The 20129-nt window shown below is 42.6% G+C and overlaps 2 long non-coding RNA genes across 3 annotated transcripts; one reads left to right on the top strand and one right to left on the bottom strand.

Annotated features, from left to right (window-relative positions):
* Positions 1-520: 520 nt before the first annotated feature.
* Positions 521-2047, top strand: LOC141026569 (uncharacterized). Its single transcript, XR_012188855.1, has 2 exons — positions 521-584; positions 1612-2047. It is a non-coding gene; the product is annotated as an uncharacterized lncRNA (long non-coding RNA).
* A 71-nt stretch (positions 2048-2118) lies between these two features.
* LOC141026570 (uncharacterized) lies at positions 2119-4254 on the bottom strand. 2 transcript variants are annotated; one of them, XR_012188856.1, is made up of 3 exons: positions 3555-4202; positions 3366-3448; positions 2119-3279 (listed from the first exon to the last, which is right to left on the bottom strand). It is a non-coding gene; the product is annotated as an uncharacterized lncRNA (long non-coding RNA). The 2 variants fall into 2 exon arrangements; XR_012188857.1 differs by having other exon boundaries at positions 2451-3279; positions 3577-4254.
* Between the last annotated feature and the right edge of the window lie 15875 nt (positions 4255-20129).

Here is a 20129-nt window from a genome sequence, read left to right as displayed (position 1 = left end):
ATGACTATGTTGAAAAAAAAATCTTCACAAATCGGCATAGCAAGTATAAACATTTATGACTTTCAAGCCAAGTGACTATGGCGAAGGCCATATTCATTGCAAAATTTGTGATAATGTGTTGAAAATTGGCACATAGGTACATCTCGCCAATAAAAACAATGTTGCCAAATAGATTTTAGAATTTGTTGTACACAAAAATCATTTTTTTCATGTTCTATGTGTCAAAAACTAGAATTTTTATTTGCAAAAAGGCAAATCAAGTAAGAAATTGTTTTATTCTAAGTTTCAAAATTTTCGTGGCAACTATTACATGTGAAAGGACTCAGTGTCAAAGGATTTGATTTTTTGAAATTTTATTCATTTTCTTTTTTAATTTTTAGAATGGACAAAGAAGCACACATTCAGCTGCTTGCTTCGGATTGGCCAATGCTTGAAGTCATGGATCGATGACATGGCATGTCCTGATTGGTGCTCCTGGTTCATGTCTCTCACCCTTATCTCCTCAAGTGCACAGCCGCAGCCAGCACCTCACGCCTCATCTCTTTGCTGCCTCGCCGGAGACGCCGCTCCTCGCGCCGCCACAGGTCCTGTCCCCTTCTTCTTCTTCTTCTTCTTCTTCTTCTTCTTCTTCTTCTTCTTCTTCTTCTTCTTCACCCAAGCAGCAGCAGCAGGCTACACTCGCTGCTCCTCGCCGGACAGCAGCGGCGCAGCCGCAAGCATCGGCCGAAGCACCAAGCAGCAGCAAGCACGCGCAAGCAACAACAGCCCCGGCCGCCGCTGCTGCTCCTCTTCCTCGGCCACGACAGCAACAAGTGGTCAAGCACGTGTGCAAGCAGCATCAGTCCGGTGGCTTTGACGCAAGGCGTGAGGAGGCGGCTGCTCCGTGCAACACTGCATCTCGCCGTCCTCCTCTTGATCTGTGCCTTCCCTGAACATCGGAGGCCTATGCGCAGCTCACCAACGCGGCCATTGCGGCACTACGGTGACCACCACGGGTGCGTGGGCGGGGCACACGCGATGGGAGCAGCGCCGGCGACTGGATTTGGCCACGATTAAATCTGGGACGGGATCGGGCGGTGCAATTTTTTTTTTATTCACTACTTTTACCGAGTGGCGCTCTCGGCAAACCTCCTGCGCCATGTGGCTATAGCGCCGTTTGCTCTGTTTCTTCTGATCACTTTTCTTTGCCGAGCGCCTCTATTTGAAACTCGGCAATGTCTTTGCCGAGTGTCCGACAAATGGCTCTCGGCAAAAATCTGTTTGCCGAAGAGGTGTACGCCGGGTGGGCTTTGCCGAGTGCAACTCTCGGCAAAGACTTTGCCGAGGGTTTTTGGCCCTTTGCCGAGTGTTCTTGGCACTCGGTGTACGTGACGATTCCAGTAGTGTGAGCATGTAAAATGATATATTTCAATAGAAAGGGGGCCAACAACATGGGGCTTTTTTAACCTTCGTGCTCCATTTATGGTGCCCCGGGAGGATGCAAATCAAGGGCTCGGCGGTGGCACTTGGCTGCTGCGTACCGGTAGAAGAATGGTAGCCTCATGTGCGTCCCAGTCGACGGTCGGCACGCAACCACGCGCTTATACCTGTCAATGCAATGTGTCATTGCAGATTAGAAAGAGGGCGTAGGATGAGAGAGTGGAGAAGAAGATACCTGGGTAGCTGACGCTGCGGTCCTCGATCAACAGTCACACACCGCCATGAGAAAGAGACAAGAGATGGAGAGTACAGCATGAAGAAGAAGAAGAAATCCGATCGTCACACACCGAACTTTTTTGTCCGTCCGATCGTCACGTATCAGATTCTGATTTTTTTAATCAAAGAATAACGATCAATGTTCTGAATTAATCCACATAACAGATAGAAGCACAATAGAGAGAGGTGTTGCTGTAGACCATACCTTGGACTTTTTGGTCATATGATTTCTTGTCGCGCATCATCAGCGAAGCCGCCTCCCCGTTCAAGGGGTCCGAGAGGTTGGGGTACAAGAAGCCGAGGGAAAAACACCTAGAAGATGTTCACAAATAATTTTATTCCAAATTAGTTCTAATGGAGTAAAATCTGCAAAGTACCATTAAAGTTGAATCATTTCTGCTATCCAGAAAGAGAGATAGAGCTTATATATAGCACCGGCTTGCCTGGCGATCTAACTCATGCTCCCGTGTTCAACTTGTACAAAATGGCCTAAAACCTGCACCATTCCGTTAGAAATATGCACATACATGCATCGGCTATACATGCCTGAGGCCACGTGATTTCATCTGATAATAGAGCCAAGAAATCACCATGATCATGTACACAAGACATATCACCATTGTGCCAGCTAGACCTCGGGCTAAGAAATGAGGATATACTCCTAGATGTCTGCTTCCGCGTTTCCTTTGAAGATGAAACATGTAACCACACTTGAGAAAATAATAGCACTGGGATTTGAACTTACGCGATTATTATTTTGTTCATACTGCTCGCCGGTCTCCGGATGCAGACCAAAATCATTAGCAATTGTCATTTCATCAAGTGTGGGCACCAGCACCGGCACCAATCGATCGTTGTCGGGTGTGATCTCTTCGCCCTGAACCATGAACTCCTAGGACTCGTCCTCCACGGCAGCCACCTAAATATCCCCTTGCTGGTCCACCTGTGCCTGCTCGTGTTCTTCCTCTTCATGGTCTTCTTGATCCAGCAGAACATAGCCTTGATTTTCTTCTTCTTCGGCTGTCTTCCCTTGTACAGAAGGATCTTCTTCCCTTGTAGTATGTGTGTCCTCCAGCTTGTGTGAAGAAGAAATCTGTATGAGAGCTCTGCAGCAAGAAAACACCACGGTGCCCTTCTCCTCTGCATCCTTCGTCATCAGGCATCCCTCGCACATGTCGGCGGCGGAGGCGACGAGCTGGCGGTGGTGGAGGCAGTAGCCCAGCCCGGAGATCTTTGGCACAGAGTTCACGCAGCGACCGCGTGTTGCCGCCTGCTGGCCGTTCTCCGCGGGAGCAGAGGAGGCAAGGTGGCCTGAGGATCCACTCCAGCGGGCAATGGAGTGGAAGAGGAGCATGTGATGTGCAGCAGCGTGATGAGGATCCACTCCAGCGCCGTGTACACCAGCGCGGACGTGACCCTGTACGTCCACCTATGGAGTGATGTTAATTTCAAGATCAAGTGGAATACCCACGTCATCCTCCGTGCTCGATTCGGATTGCCTCGTTACCGAATCATAACTGTAGGGAAGCTTCGACATCACCGGCTGCTCGAGATGCTTCTCCAGGATCTCCTTGCAGCCTCCAACTGATCAAACCCAACAAGGGAGTGTCATTTCAGCCAAAAAACAAGCATAAACAACAAATAGACGGTCCAATCGATTAGAGAGATACCTCTTGGCGCATCACTGCTCCTGCTGCGTCAACCAGCTCAAGAGGTCGTCAGAATTGAAGATGTGCGCCATGTACTTCTCAATCTACATAGAGCAGCACGATGAGGTCAAGTAATTGTCTAATGCAACATTTCGGTCAGTAACTGAACCACCGTGCGGTACAGACTATCGAGATTGAATTCAGTCTGACCTTTTGCAGAATTCAGTCTGACCTTTTGCAGGAGGAGGCGTAGGTAGAAGCAGAGCAAGAAGAGCATGCGGTCGAGCTCCATCTGGTACAGCGAGACCACCAGATTGTCGATGCCGTTATCCGTGAAGTCATCGAACGTCTCCTCCTGGTTTCACCACACAGGTTGTGAAGAATCAGAAACATTCAGTATTGTGAAGAACGAAGACACGACCAATGGCCATAAGGTACGGGAGACGAGGTGGGTTTGAAGTGGAGGATCTCCGGCGCGGCTTTCTCGCTGAGCCAAAACCGCTTCATCAGCTCCACGTCCGTGGTCGCCGCGGCCCGGGCGGCGGCAGAGTCCTTGTCCTCGCACGAAGACATCGTCGCCACTCCCTTCCTCTCTCGCTAACTGGCTATGCACGCGCCGGCGCCGGCGCGCCGCTCCTCGCTGCCCGCAACGCGACCATGCCCTGCCCCGCCCTGGGGTTCCGCAAGGCGGCGGCGGCGTCGTCCCACGAGTAGGGGGCCTCAGAGGTCGGTGGAGGCGGAAGATAGTGCGGCGGCCCTCTCCTTTCGGACCTCGACGTCGGCGTATGTGGTCCGCCCGGAGGCGGCGGCGTATGGAACCCTAGCCCAGGGTCGGGACGGGTGGGTGGATGGGGATGCGAGGGGGCCTCGCTCCCGGTTCGTCCCTTTTTTTTGTCCGACGGACATCGCTACATTTTTCGTTCGAGGTCCCTCGCTATGTGGTCTTTGTCCGGTTTTTTTTCTGCGTGCGTTAGGTGCAACGGCATCGTTACCTGGGACATAGGAGGAGGACGAAACAAAAACCGACGAAGGTGGGACGAAAAAAAATCGACGGAGACTACCAACTGCTTCATTAGGAGTAGAGATTCAGGTATATCTTCAAGCCGAATTAAGATTACACGTGCGTTGCACGTGCGCGTTTACTAGTACTTTTAAGGATGCTAGATAATTGTCCGTGTGTTACAATTTTCTTTGTTTTTACATCATTGGTTGATGTACATCCGTCCTATGATACATCCAACCGACCCTTAGAGCATCTATAGAGACGTCTGGACGGATGGCTCGGTCACTGACTGATCGTGAAAATTCGTCTTAGACGGGCGCCTCAAATGCCTGGACTGACCGGCATCCCTTATATCCTGGGGGCGCCCGGACGCAGCCACCACGTTGGAGTTGACAGACCTACCCCACCTTAAATTGCACCAACTCCATCCCCTTGACCTACTGGATCCATTTGCTCTCTCCTCTCTTCTTCCTCCTTCCCACCGCCCGTCTCACAGCTCCATCGACACGCGTGCTCCGTCGCCTTTCCAAGCCTCTATGCCGCCAGCACCGGCACCGCACTCCTCTCTCCCGTCCTCGCCGCCGGGGACGTCGTCGCCGGCCTGGATGCGACCGCGGTATGTTCGGCAACTCCCGGGCTCCCCCTTGCACTCTATGTGTTTGACACATAGTCCAACGTGGTTTTTGTAGGAAAAACAATGAATTCTGATGGTTCATCGGACGAGGAGTATGGACCGACATAGCTTGATCAAATGATACAAGATGAGTTCTTCGATTTCTCAGATTCGAGCGAAGAAGTGGACATGACCATGCTCATGAGCATGCAAGAGGAAATAGACCGACAAGTAGAGCATATTCTTAACTTCAAGGGCTCAATCGGGATAGGGTGTCCGGAGCACGACTACTGTGTCAGGGCTACTTTACTCTGAAGTCCGAACCCAACTTTCCCGGATGATCTATGGTTTCATCACCGTTTTCGCATGCGGAAACCATTATTTTTGTGCATTGTGCAGGGAGTGGAGGCACACGATGACTACTTCAAACTCATAAGGGATTGTTGCAACAAACTTTCTTTCTCTGCTAAGCAGAAGCACGACTGCTCTGAGTTTGCTTGCAGTTGGTACTGCCATAGATGCCGTTGGTGAGATAGTTAGGATGGGGGAGAGCACATGCCTGGAGAGTGAAGACTACTGTTGAGTTCGCCCGCGCCATGGTGCGGTGTTTGGAGCAGAGTATTTGAGAGAACCAAATGCACAGGACACAGAGAGATTGTTGGCTATTAGAGAGGCCAGAGGGTTTACAGGGAAGCTCATATCAATTGATTGCATGCATTGGCAATGGAAGAACCGCCCCAAGATTTGCGGGGAATGTATCAAGGGCACAACAAAGAGGTCACCATCACATTAGAAAGCAGTTGCATCACATGACTTATGAATTTGCCATGCTTTCTTTGGAATGCCGGGTTCTCACACGACATCAACGTGCTTCAACGATCTCCGATGTTCATGAGGCTTTACAATGTGGAATCACCGTTGTGCAACTACACCATCAACGGCCATGAGTACAACATGGGATACTATCTTGCCGATGATATCTATCCTCAGTGGGTGGCGTTTGTGAAGACAATTATTTCCGAACAACATGGCAAGAAAAAAAGCCACTTTGCAACAATGCAGGAAGCAGATAGGAAGGATGTGGAGAGAGCATTCGGAGTGCTTGAAGCTTGTTGGGCAATTGTTAGTGGTGTTGCAATGATGTAGGAATCAAAAACTTTGTGGCAGCTCATAACATGCTGTGTTTTGTGTTAGCTTCAGGCTGTGTGTATCCTGAATGTCTTTCGACATCTCGTTGCTGCAGAGACTGGGTGTACTTGGTATCTTCGTGATATTAATATATTCTCCTTAAAAAATGATTTTAGAGACAATATGCATCCAGACGAAGAGTAGTTTAAAATAAAGTGCATTGGGACTACGCTCCTGGAAATCATTAACGATCCAAGATTCCATGTATACATAGTGTTTGTCTCGTTGAATTATATGAGCAAAAATCTCGAAATTAAAGAACGTATATCTCGTGCGCATGCAAATCTTTGCATTCCCATTTAAAATATATCCCGGCCTCTTGCTATTTATAAACTTGCAGTCCTTGTCTCACACATTTGGACTCCAACAATTTGTTTCTTTCTTTCTAGGGCTCCAACTATTTCTTAGCGGAACCTTACACGCGACTAGAACTGAGTTTGTCCAGCAAGAGATTTGCCAATATGAGAGGGAGCAGCCCAGTGCAGGGGACGATGATATTCTTCATCGGATGCCTTGTCGCGTGTGCACAGTGTAAGTACTACTGCATGCATCATCGCCGTCATTAGCATCTCGTGTTAGTAATTTCTTGCAATTAATTTTTCGGAACATGCATAACATATAGAGTACGTCTGAGGTACTGCATACTGATGTTAAATATAATATGTAGGTGGTCTCGATAATAAGCAAATGGTGGTCAAACCATCGATGGGGCTGAGGCTAACCATCAAGATCAGGAAGAAACGACGCAGCTTCATCCTAATGATCTTGGTCAACTGGAAGATGAGAAAGAACCGCACCGAGATCGTTGTGTTGGTGAGGGATCCGCACCAAAGTGTAAGAAACTAAAGATGCATAGTCATAACTTGCCTATTCAATTCCCATCCATGCTTTTCACAAACCACTTTGATAACCTAATCCGACGTCGTGAGGTGCAAAACATCCCTCGTGCACAAATGCAGAGAGGAAAGACGGTTGGGGTACCAGCAACTATGAGATTCTACAGGCACAACAACATACTAGCATGTTGGTGCAGACTTTGATTAACCAAATAAATCAGTTGATGGAGATGGTCGTGAAGCATATCCAAGCATGCGACAAGAAGCCACCACCACCTTCAAAGGACCAGGCATGAGGAGGTCTACAGTGTTATTTATATATCTTAGTATGTTAGTTGTTTCATTGCTCCTGAAGAGCATTTGTCAATGTAATCGTTCGGAGTCAAATAATGAAGGGTTATTAATTTGCTTGTTGTCTCTTATTTATGCTCGATGACAATGTGGTTTTTAGTTTCTTTTATTTATCCCAGCAAACACGCTATTGTCATTTTGTTTTATCACTACACATTGAGAAGAACAGAAGATTGTCTTAAGTTGCATGTTTGTTCTTAGCCCCATGCCATGTTTTAGCAATGGCAGCAGTAATACAAGTGGTTACTCGCAAACTATTTAGATAGCAAAAATAGACATGGTACTGTTCCAAGATAGACATATAACATATTATTATTTTTCAGACATATTTTTTTTCAGACATGGTAGGTAGCAAGCAGCTCTATCCAGGACGTTCTCTCGCGTTCTCTTTAGAAAAAGAAGAGGTTGGACCTCTTTTTTTAGATACAACGAAAATGTCACAGTTTTGGAAATACTACGGTTTATAGAACTTCAGTCTTTTTGGACACCAAACACGTCAAAGTATTTAAAACTGTGGGTCTCTAGAAAAACTAGAGTATTCTCCGAAAACTTCAAAAAATTCTTTGCTGCCAAGCATAAGCCTTAGTACTGCATACTTTCAAGTGTTTGGCTTAAAAAAATATTGTTGTCTAAGTTACTGTGGTATATATCATACTGAAGTTTTGCCGCAGTACTTACAAAAACGGACGCGGTTAGTTTTTTTTAAGTGAACCAACAAAAATCATTACGGATAGATTACTTTCTGCACGTCTCGAACCAAGCTAGCCTCGTTAAATAATTGGTCGTTCGAGGTGTGCACATAATATAAATCGGAAAAAGGAAAATAACTTAATGAGAATATCAGTAAGGTTAAAAATATCCTGAAAGAAGAAAGTCAATTTCCCCTAATTAATATATTACGCCAAGAATTTGAGATTGTATACGCATGTGATAAATCAGTTACGGTTTGATAAGGCAAGTGATCATAAATCACAAATTTGCATTAATTAAATATATTGTGAATCACAAATCACAAATCAGCTGGGTTGATCATGGACCGATTTTGAGGTGTCTGTTTCCTTGATAAATACACAATTGTCAATAGGTTGCCGAATATTAAAGATCCGATTATTGAACATTTTTCATTTTTCATTTTCCCGCCGCCCGCCCAAAAACAAATTTTCTTAACCATTTTCCATTTTCCCGCCGCCCACTATGCTTATAAAAAAGCCCCACAGCACCATCTTTGTCTCCATCTTTCTGCAGCACCATTTTTGTCTCCATCTTTCTACAGAGGAAAAGCCATCTCCTCCACGACCATGGTAAACTCATACGGACCGATCACCTCTAAGAGGATGATGGCATCGCCGCCGGTTCCTATCGTTAGTCAACCCATCATCCCTCCGATGAACAGGCAAGATAGAATAATCACATTGTACGACTGTTTGCCATCACCGCTCAGTAATTTACCTCATCCGTTCTTTCTATTCTACGCACAGGAACTTGACTTTTCATCGTGTCCAAATGGAGCATATATATCAAAATTGCTGGATCATTCATGCTAGGGTCCTGTGGAAGGCTCGAATCAAGGAGAATGGGATGGGAAACTTGTACCTTGAGTGCATACTACTCGATCAGCATGTAAGTCATTAATCATCAGTACTTGATAGCCCGCACTTTTATAGCCCACATTTTGGAAATACATGTTTGATAAACAGTTTTGTTTCCTCATTATTGTTATGATTCATAAAAAATATTAGGGAACAAAGATGGAAGCGATTGCGTACAACAATCAAGCAATTCGATTGAACAACATGCTACAGACCGGTATGACCTATGATTTCAATCTCGTCGGGTTCAACCCCATGGAAATACCCAATGGCCATTTCTGGTATCTAGCCATGGACTTTGTCGTCACACTACATGTTAGGACCGAGGTTGTGATGTCAGTGCAACGGATAACGTTGACAATTTGCCCCCCGTGCTTCCCACGGTTTGAAGTAATATTCTCGCTACGGGACAAAAGCATCACTGGTGCATAATCTTTAACTTTGGTCTTGCATTTTACTCCGTACAACTCAGTGCCTCATTGTGATTATATTTTTGCTGATGTGGTTGCTATTCTTGCCTATGGTGGTAGGATACAATATCAGTGGGATTCAATATATAAACGCCACGTCCCTTACCTCGAGATTGGTCTCATGAACTTTCGGTAAGCGTCATTTACAATTTGCACGTTTCCATATGCTTCTTTTTGTAGTTTTATTGCTGCAAGCATATATTAACATTTGTATTTGGTTGTAGACGGCAGATAATTTTCTTACGTGTACGTGAAGAGCACGTTGGTCGTCACTTCTACCATTTGCAATGCACGATAATCTGTTCGAGAAGCTTGTTGTTACTTACATACAGGTAAACCTGAGGCAGCAATGCTTGCAAACTATGAGGGAGAGCACATTCTTCTTCTCTCCTAACATTAATGATGATCATCGTCATCTACAAGGTAGGGGCTGCGTTCTATTTTAAATTTGTTGTCAATGTATTTTTTCTGTAATACTATGTCACTAAAACACTGATTTTTATCGTAGATATCCAAGAAGCCAGCCTCATGACACTTGATGAAACGCGTGCATACATCAAGGATATTGTTCAAGCTAGGAACAATGGATGCTAGAATATCTGTGTACACAAGTGCACAGTTTGTCTTAGATATACAAATGTATGAACGCTTTGCATGCAACATTTCGTTGCCAATTGTCACATTTTGAAGCGTCTTAGATATACAAATGTATGAACGCTTTGCATGCAACATTTCGTTGCCAATTGTCACATTTTGAAGCGTCTTAGATATACAAATGTATGAATGCTTATGTCTTGTTGGTTTAATAATATGTCATATTCAATAAAAAAATCTATTTAAAACTGTCGTCACATTTCGTCGCCATATACTGTGAAGTCCTGAACTATATATTTGATTAATATATATTTGATGATCAAACTGCCAAAAATGGACTTCAAATGGTAACGTGTCTACTATCATTCTCTCTACACGTATGAATCTCTTTTAGTGTAGGTTCAAATATTTTTAATATATAGTGTAGCGCAAAAAGGAAAAGAAGTTGACCTTGACAGATATCATCGCATGCTATCAGGAATTATGGCATTCCAAAGAAAATATAATTAATTTTGTACACGGAATCAAGAACTGCCAAATGCATCAGCCAGATGATCGTCTTGAGTAGGACAAAAATAGAAAAAAACGTTGTGTTTCTTTCTATATCTCGGACGCCCGTGTTTGACATAGATTAGGAAATATATGTGGTGTTTCTTTCTATATCTCTGGAGGTAAAGTTTGGAAAGGAGACATAGATTAGGAAATATATAATCCGGCGTCGATTCATTTGCCTGGTGGAGCATGCAACCAAAATAAAATTATGGCATATTATCCTATGTTTTTTGTTATGGAAACTTGTAATTATGGAAGGATATGGGGCACCTTCCAAGTACATGCCCCACGATTCCTCCCGGCCCTCATCTTATACTCAATATTTCTTTTTCTGTTGTATTCACAAAATAAGTGGGCTGAAATATAATGGGATTGGGAAGATATTATCTAATACTGGGAGAAAGATCTGATCTGTCCACAATTGAAAATAATTTCTACAAGGAAATGAATAATGGCTTTAATTATACGACGTTCATCATTTGGAAGGCAATATTAACTCTCCAAAAAATTAGATGTCACAAGAACAAAATGATCAACTCCATCTGCGTCCTATTTCACCACCCACCCACGTTCACAGATATCCCATCAGCAATTTCCGATCAAGAACGAATTTTCTATCCCATGGAGGCAATCATTGGGAATGCTGCGCACGCACTCCAAGAGGGTGTGCCTGCGCCCCAGGAGGATGTTCCCGGGCCCTAGGAGGATGTGCCTGCGCCCATGGATCTTCTGCCCCCACCAATGCATGTCGTGGAAGATGCACTCTAATACATATTTGACTTTATCATTGTCGTTCGAGGCGAAGATACATTAAAGTAAGTTGTCTTATTATACATTCTTTTGCTATATACAAATCATGTTGGAACACTCTGGTACACAACAAACTAAGATAGCTAGGCTGGCAATCCTAAAACATTCATATCTACATGTATACGTTTTTAGTTGAATCCTTCTACACGAACAATGTCATGCAAAGGCCATGAATTCAGGTTCTAGATTTGATACGTGTAGATACATCTAGGTGAGGACAATCTGACCTCATGCAATGTCATGCAATCTAACCATGAATTCGGTTTATAGGTTAGTATTGCTTGGTCTCGTCATGTCATGCAATCTAACCATGCAATCTAGAGAGAAAGTTAAACTAGAAGAGAACCATTGATATTTGCAGCCAGTTGATAACCCACAAGTATAGGGGATCGCAACAGTTTTCGAGGGTAGAGTATTCAACCCAAATTTATTGATTCGACACAAGGGGAGCCAAAGAATATTCTCAAGTATTAGCAGTTGAGTTGTCAATTCAACCACACCTGGATAACTTAATATCTGCAGCAAAGTATTTAGTAGCAAAGTAATATGATAGTAGTGGTAACGGTAACAAAAGTAACGGTAGCAAAAGTAATATTTTTGGTGTTTTGTAGTGGTTGTAACAGTAGCAACGGAAAAGTAAATAAGCGGAGAACAATATAGGAAAAGCTCGTAGGCATTGGATCGGTGATGGAGAATTATGCCGGATGCGGTTCATCATGTAACAATCATAACATAGGGTGACACAGAACTAGCTCCAATTCATCAATGTAATGTAGGCATGTATTCCGAATATAGTCATACGTGCTTATGGAAAAGAACTTGCATGACATCTTTTGTCCTACCCTCCCGTGGCAGTGGGATCTTAATGGAAACTAAGGGATATTAAGGCCTCCTTTTATTAGAGTACCGGACCAAAGCATTAACACATAGTGAATACATGAACTCCTCAAACTATGGTCATCACCGGGAGTGGTCCCAATTATTGTCACTTCGGGGTTGCCGGATCATAACACGTAGTAGGTGACTATAGACTTGCAAGATAGGATCTAGAACTCACATATATTCATGAAAACATAATAGGTTCAGATATGAAATCATGGCACTCGGGCCCTAGTGACAAGCATTAAGCATAGCAAAGTCATAGCAACATCAATCTCAGAACATAGTGGATACTAGGGATCAAACCCTAACAAAACTAACTCGATTACATGATAGATCTCATCCAACCCATCACCGTCCAGCAAGCCTACGATGGAATTACTCACGCACGGCGGTGAGCATCATGAAATTGGTGATGGAGGATGGTTGATGATGATGATGATGGCGACGAATCCCCCTCTCCGGAGCCCCGAACGGACTCCAGATCAGCCCTCCCGAGAGGTTTTAGGGCTTGGCGGCGGCTCCATATCGTAAAACGCGATGAATCCTTCTCTCTGATTTTTTTCTTCCCGAAAGTGAATATATGGAGTTGGAGTTGAGGTTGGTGGAGCGTCAGGGGGCCCACGAGGTAGGGGGGCGCGCCCCCCACCCTCGTGGGCAGGGTGTGGGCCCCCTGACGTGGATTTTTCTTCCACTATTTTTCTTATTTTCCAAATAGATGTTCCGTGGAGTTTCAGATCATTCCGAGAACTTTTGTTTCTGCACATAAATAACACCATGGAAAGTCTGCTGAAAACAGCGTCAGTCCGGGTTAGTTCCATTCAAATCATGCAAGTTAGAGTCCAAAACAAGGGCAAAAGTGTTTGGAAAAGTAGATACGACGGAGACGTATCAACTCCCCCAAGCTTAAACCTTTGCTTGTCGTCAAGCAATTCAGTTGACAAACTGAAAGTGATAAAGAAAAACTTTTACAAACTCTGTTTGCTCTTGCTGTTGTAAATATGTAAAGCCAGCATTCAAGTTTTCAGCAAAGATTATGACTAACCACATTTGCAATAACTCTTAAGTCTCATGTTTACTCATATCAATAGCATAATCAACTAGCGAGCCATAATAATAAATCTCGGATGACAACACTTCCTCAAAACAATCATGATATGATATAACAAGATGGTATCTCGCTAGCCCTTTCTGAGACCGCAAAACATAAATGCAGAGCACCTTTAAAGATCAAGGACTGACTAGACATTGTAATTCATGGTAAAAGAGATCCAATCATAGTCATACCCAATATAAATTAATAGTAATGGATGCAAATGACAGCTGCGCTCTCCAGCTAGTGCTTTTTAATAAGAGGGTGATGACTCAACATGAAAGTAAATAGATAGGCCCTTCGCAGAGGGAAGCAGGGATTTGTAGAGGTGTCAGAGCTCGATTTTGAAATAGAGATAAATAATATTTTGAGCGGCATACTCTCATTGTCAACATAACAACCAAGAGATGGCGATATCTTCCATGCTACACACATTATAGGCGGTTCCCAAACAGAATGGTAAAGTTTATACTCCCCCTCCACCAACAAGCATCAATCCATGGCTTGCTCGAAACAACGAGTGCCTCCAACTAGCAACAGTCCCAGGGGGAGTTTTGTTTGCAATTATTTTGATTTAGTTTGCATAAAGCATGGGACTGGGCATCCCGGTGACCAGCCATTTTCTCGTGAGTGAGGAGCGGAGTCCACTCCTCTTGAGAATAACCCGCCTAGCATGGAAGATAAGGGCAGCCCTAGTTGATACATGAGCTATTCGAGCATAAAAAACACAATGTTTATTTGAAGGTTTAGAGTTTGGCACATACAAATTTACTTGGAATGGCAGGTAGATACCGCATATAGGAAGGTATAGTGGACTCATATGGAATAACTTTGGGGTTTAAGGGATTGGATTCACAAGCAGTATTCCCGCTTAGTACAAGTGAAGGCTAGCAAAAGACTGGGAAGCGACCAACTAGAGAGTGACAACAGTCATGAACATGCATTAAAATTAATAAATATTGAGTACAAGCATGAGTAGGATATAATCCACCATGAACATAAATATCGTGAAGGCTATGTTGATTTGTTTCAACTACATGTGTGAACATGTGCCAAGTCAAGTCACTTAAATCATTCAAAGGAGGATACCAACCCACTATACCACATCACAACCATTTTAATAGCATGTTGGCACGCAAGGTAAACCATTATAACTCATAGCTAATCAAGCATGGCACAAGCAACTATGATCTCTAATTGTCATTACAAACATGTTTATTCATAATAGGCTGAATCAGGAATGATGAACTCATCATATTTACAAAAACAAGAGTGGTCGAGTTCATACCAGCTTTTCTCATCTCAGTCAGTCCATCATATATCGTCATAATTGCCTTTCACTTGCACGACCGAACGATGTGAATAATAATAAGAGTGCACGTGCATTGGACTAAGCTGGAGTCTGCGAGCATCCAATAAAAAGGAGAAGACAAGGCAATATAGGCTCTTGGCTAAATCAACAATAATGCATATAAGAGCGTCTTCAACAATTTAATCATGGTCTTCTCCTATCGACCCCCAAAGAAAAGAAAAGAAATGAAACTATTTACACGGGGAAGCTACCAGCAAGCAAAAGAAGAACGGGAAATCTTTTTGGATTTTCTTTTTAAGTATTACTACTACATCAAGAAAGGTAAACTAACTAAAAGTTACAACTAATTTTTTTGGTTTTTCTTAAGGTTTATCAAACACACAAGAAGAAAGCAAGAAAAAGAAAATAAACTAGCATGGATATTACAATGAAAGAGTATGAGCACCGACATCTAGCAATGAGTGTGTGTAAACATAAATGTAATGTCGGTGGGAAATACGTACTCCCCCAAGCTTAGGCTTTTGGCCTAAGTTGGTTTATTGCCACGGATGGCCTGGCGGATATCCTTAGTTGTAGCCGGGGTCATACTGAGATGCAGCGGCTATCGCCTCCTGAGCTGCAGCGTGGCGGCGAGCTGCCTCCGCCCTCCTCTCGTACTCATCTGCCTCCTCTCTAGTAATAACATATCTTCCTTTTGCCTGATAATCAAAGAAGGCAGTAGCAGGGAGAGTAATACGGACAGCACGACGTCTGTCAAAGATTAAGCGATACCGGAGAGGTGATTCATTCCTCTCGACAAACTGGTGGTGGACCATAGCATTATAGTCTAAATAAGTAGGAGGCAACTCAATATCATCCTCACGAACATCCACACCAAGAAAATCAGCTAAGCGGGTTGCATAAATTCCTATAAAGAAATCTCCATTAAATCTATTATGATGCAACCTACGTGCAACAATGGCTCCCAAATTATAAGATTTGTCTCCTAACACAGCACTCCTAAGAATACTAAGGTCAGGGACACACATATGACATGCTTCATCTTTACCATTTATGCACCTACCTATGAAGAGAGCAAAATAATGTATAGCAGGAAAATGAATGCTCCTTGTGGTAGCTTGTGCTATATCTCTAGATTCCCCCACAGTTATACTAGCAAGTAAATTTCTAAATTCAGATTTGCGAGGTTCACTAGCACTACCCCATTGTGGAAGTTTGCAAGCAGTGGTAAAATCCTCTAAGTCCATAGTATAAGATTTTTCATAAAGATCAAACAGGACAGTTGGAGAATTACGTGAAGATGAAAATTCAAACCTCCTCACAAAGGAACTAGTGAGATAGTGGTACTGGCGGCATTTGTCTGCCTCGAAGCTCACAAGATCAGCGTTACGCAAATATGCGTTAAATTCTTCCTTGATTCCCGCTCGATCCATAAAGTTTCCTGAAGGCCATTCACAAGGCCGCACTGGAGCGTCCCTTGGTGGCTCATCGTCAGCATCACGCATTGCAAGCCTGGGTCCTTGCTTCCTTGAAGAACCACCTTGGAACATTTTCCTAAGCATATTTCTTCCTCTGAAAAATTTCTGAAATTTTTAGTAACTTCAAAATAAAAGTGAACCAAGCTCAATAAAATTGATAGCAACTACTCCTACAAGTGCCTAGAGCCTATATCATGCATTGGAACTACTTGGAACCATATAAATTTGACATGCAAGCTCAAGAACATGGTCACCTAGGCAGCACAAATTTGCAATGAATAGAGCACTAGAACAAAAACTAATTGGACCAATGGAGGAGTCACATACCAAGGAACAATCCCCCCAAGCAGTTTTGTGAGAGGTGCTTTGAGCAAGGAGATTGAAAATCGCAGCAAAATGAGCTAGAACTCGTGCTTGAGCTGGATATTGGTGTTTGTGGGAGGAAGAAGGAGTGTGTGGGTGCAGGAATAAGTGGAGGGGGGCCACTGTGGGCCCACGAGGCAGGGGGGCGCCCAGGGGGTAGGGCGCGCCCTCCACCCTCGTGGCCAGGTGCTTGCCCCTCCTGCTGTGTTCTCAGTGCCAGATATTCTCAAATATTCCAGAAAAAATCATATTCCATTTTCAGGGCATTTGGATAACTTTTATTTTCGGGGTATTTTTTATATTGCACGGATAAATCAGAAAACAGACAGAAAAATACTATTTTTACTTTATTTCAACTAAATAACAGAAAGTAGAAAGAGGGTACAGAAGGTTGTGCCTTCTAGTTTCATCCATCTCATGCTCATCAAAAGGAATCCACTAACAAGGTTGATCAAGTCTTGTTAACAAACTCATTCCGAATAACATGGAACCGGAGAAATTTCGAATAACACTATGTTACCTCAACGGGGATATGCACATCCCCAATAATAAGAATATCATATCTCTTCTTGACAGTAGGAAGAGGAAATTCAAAACCTCCAAAAAGAATCGATGGAATTTTTCCAATAGAATTGATACTATGAACTTGAGGTTGTTTCCTCGGAAAGTGTACCGTATGCTCATTACCATTAATATGAAAAGTGACATTGCCTTTGTTACAATCAATAACAGCCCCTGCAGTATTCAAAAAAGGTCTTCCAAGAATAATAGACATACTATCGTCCTCGGGAATATCAAGAATAACAAAGTCCGTTAAAATAGTAACGTTTGCAACCACAATAGGCACATCCTCACAAATACCGACAGGTATAGCAGTTGATTTATCAGCCATTTGCAAAGATATTTCAGTAGGTGTCAACTTATTCAAGTCAAGTCTACGATATAAAGAGAGAGGCATAACACTAACACCGGCTCCAAGATCACATAAAGCAGTTTTAACATAGTTTCTTTTAGTGGAGCATGGTATAGTAGGTACTCCTGGATCTCCTAGTTTCTTTGGTATTCCACCCTTAAAAGTATAATTAGCAAGCATGGTGGAAATTTCAGCTTCCGGTATATTTCTTTTATTGGTGACAATATATTTCATATACTTAGCATAAGGATTCATTTTGAGCATATCAGTTAATCGCATACGCAAAAAGATAGGTCTAATCATTTCAGCAAAGCGCTCAAAATCCTCATCATCCTTTTTCTTGGATGGTTTGGGAGGGAAAGGCATGGGTTTCTGAACCCATGGTTCTCTTTCTTTACCGTGTTTCCTAGCAATAAAATCTCTCTTATCATAACGTTGATTCTTTGATTGTGGGTTATCAAGATCAACAGCAGGTTCAATTTCTACATCATTATCATTACTAGGTTGAGCATCATCATGAACATCATCATTAACATTTTCATTGGGTTCATGTTCATTACCAGATTGTGTTTCAGCATCAGAAATAGAAATATCATTTGGATTCTTAGGTGGTTCAGCAATAGGTTCACTAGAAGCATGCAAAGTCCTATCATTTTTCTTTTTCTTCTTTTTAGAAGGACTAGGTGCATCAATATTATTTCTCTGAGAATCTTGATCAATTCTCTTAGGGTGGCCTTTAGGATACAAAGGTTCCCGAGTCATCTTACCAGTTCTAGTAGCCACTCTAACAGCATAATCAATTTTCTTACTATTCATTTCATTGAGCAAATCATTTTGAGCTTTAAGTACTTGTTCTACTTGAGTGGTAACCATAGAAGCATGTTTACTAATGAGTTTAAGTTCACCTTTAACATTAGCCATATAATCACCCAAGTGTTCAATCATATAAGCATTTTGTTTTAATTGTCTACCAAAATAAGTATTGAAATCTTCTTGCTTAACCATAAAGTTATCAAACTCATCCAAGCATTGGCTAGCAATTTTAGTAGGAGGGATTTCAGCTTTATCATATCTATAGAGACAATTTACCTTTACTACCTGTGTCGGGTTATCAAGACCATGAGTTTCTTCAATAGGTAATGGATTAAGATCATATGTTTCTTCAACAGGCGGTAAATTAAGACCATGTATTTTTTCAATAGGTGGTAAATTCTTAACATCTTCAGCTTTAATACCTTTTTCTTTCATAGATTTCTTTGCCTCTTGCATATCTTCAGGACTGAGAAATATAACACCTCTCTTCTTCGGAGTTGGTTTAGGAATAGGCTCAGGAGCTGGCTCAGGAAGTGTCCAATTATTTTCATTTGTCAACATATTATTCAATAGAATTTCAGCTTCATCCGGTGTTCTTTCCCTGAAAACAGAACTAGCACAACTATCCAGGTAATCTCTGGAAGCATCGGTTAGTCCATTATAAAAGATATCAAGTATTTCATTTTTCTTAAGAGGATGATCAGGCAAAGCATTAAGTAACTTGAGAAGCCTCCCCCAAGCTTGTGGGAGGCTCTCTTCTTCAATTTGCACAAAGTTGTATATTTCCCTCAAAGCAGCTTGTTTCTTATGAGTAGGGAAATATTTAGCAGAGAAGTAATAAACCATATCCTGGGGACTACGCACACAACCAGGATCAAGAGAATTAAACCATATCTTAGCATCACCCTTTAATGAGAACGAAAATATTTTAAGGATATAAAGGTAGCGAGATTTATCATCATTAGTGAACAGGGTGGCTATATCATTTAATTTAGTAAGATGCCACAACGGTTTCAGATTCATAGCCATGAAAAGGACCAGATTCAACCAAAGTAATTATATCAGGATCAACAGAGAATTCATAATCCTTATCAGTAACACAGATAGGTGAAGTAGCAAAAGCAGGGTCAGGTTTCATTCTAGCATTAAGAGATTGCTGCTTCCATTTAGCTAATAACCTCTTGAGTTCATATCTATCTTTGCAAGCTAAAATAGCTAAAGCAGCTTCTTTTTCGAAAACATAACCCTCAGGAATAACAGGCAAGTCTTCATCATCACCTTTCATCAATATAATCAGTTTCAATAATTTCTTTCTCTCTAACCCTAGCAATTTGTTCATCGAGAAATTCACTAAGTGGCACAGTAGTATCAAGCATAGAAGTAGTTTCATCATAAGTATCATGCATAGTAGAAGTGGCATCATCAATAACATGCGACATATCAGAACGAATAGCAGAAGCAGGTTTAGGTGTCGCAAGCTTACTCAAAACAGAAGGTGAATCAAGTGCAGAGCTAGATGGTAGTTCCTTACCTCCCCTCGTAGTTGAGGGATAAATTGTTGTCTTAGCGTCTTTCAAGTTCTTCATAGTGACCAGCAGATATAAATCCCAAGTGACTCAAAGAATAGAGCTATGCTCCCCGGCAACGGCGCGAGAAAATTCAACAAGTATCAGCAGTTTTCGAGGGTAGAGTATTCAACCCGAATTTATTGATTCGACACAAGGGGAGCAAGTATTAGAAGTTGAGTTGTCAATTCAACCACACCTGGATAACTTAATATCTGCAGCAAAGTATTTAGTAGCAAAGTAATATGATAGTAGTGCTAATGGTAACAAAAGTAACGGTAGCAAAAGTAATATTTTTGGTGTTTTGTAGTGATTGTAACAGTAGCAACGGAAAAGTAAATAAGTGGAGAACAATATAGGAAA

The sequence above is a fragment of the Aegilops tauschii genome, chromosome 7, assembly GCF_002575655.3.
Source record: "Aegilops tauschii subsp. strangulata cultivar AL8/78 chromosome 7, Aet v6.0, whole genome shotgun sequence".
Classification (NCBI taxonomy): Eukaryota; Viridiplantae; Streptophyta; class Magnoliopsida; order Poales; family Poaceae; genus Aegilops; species Aegilops tauschii.
Note: the sequence above shows the minus strand (reverse complement) of the source record. Positions and strands in the feature narration are given on the sequence as shown.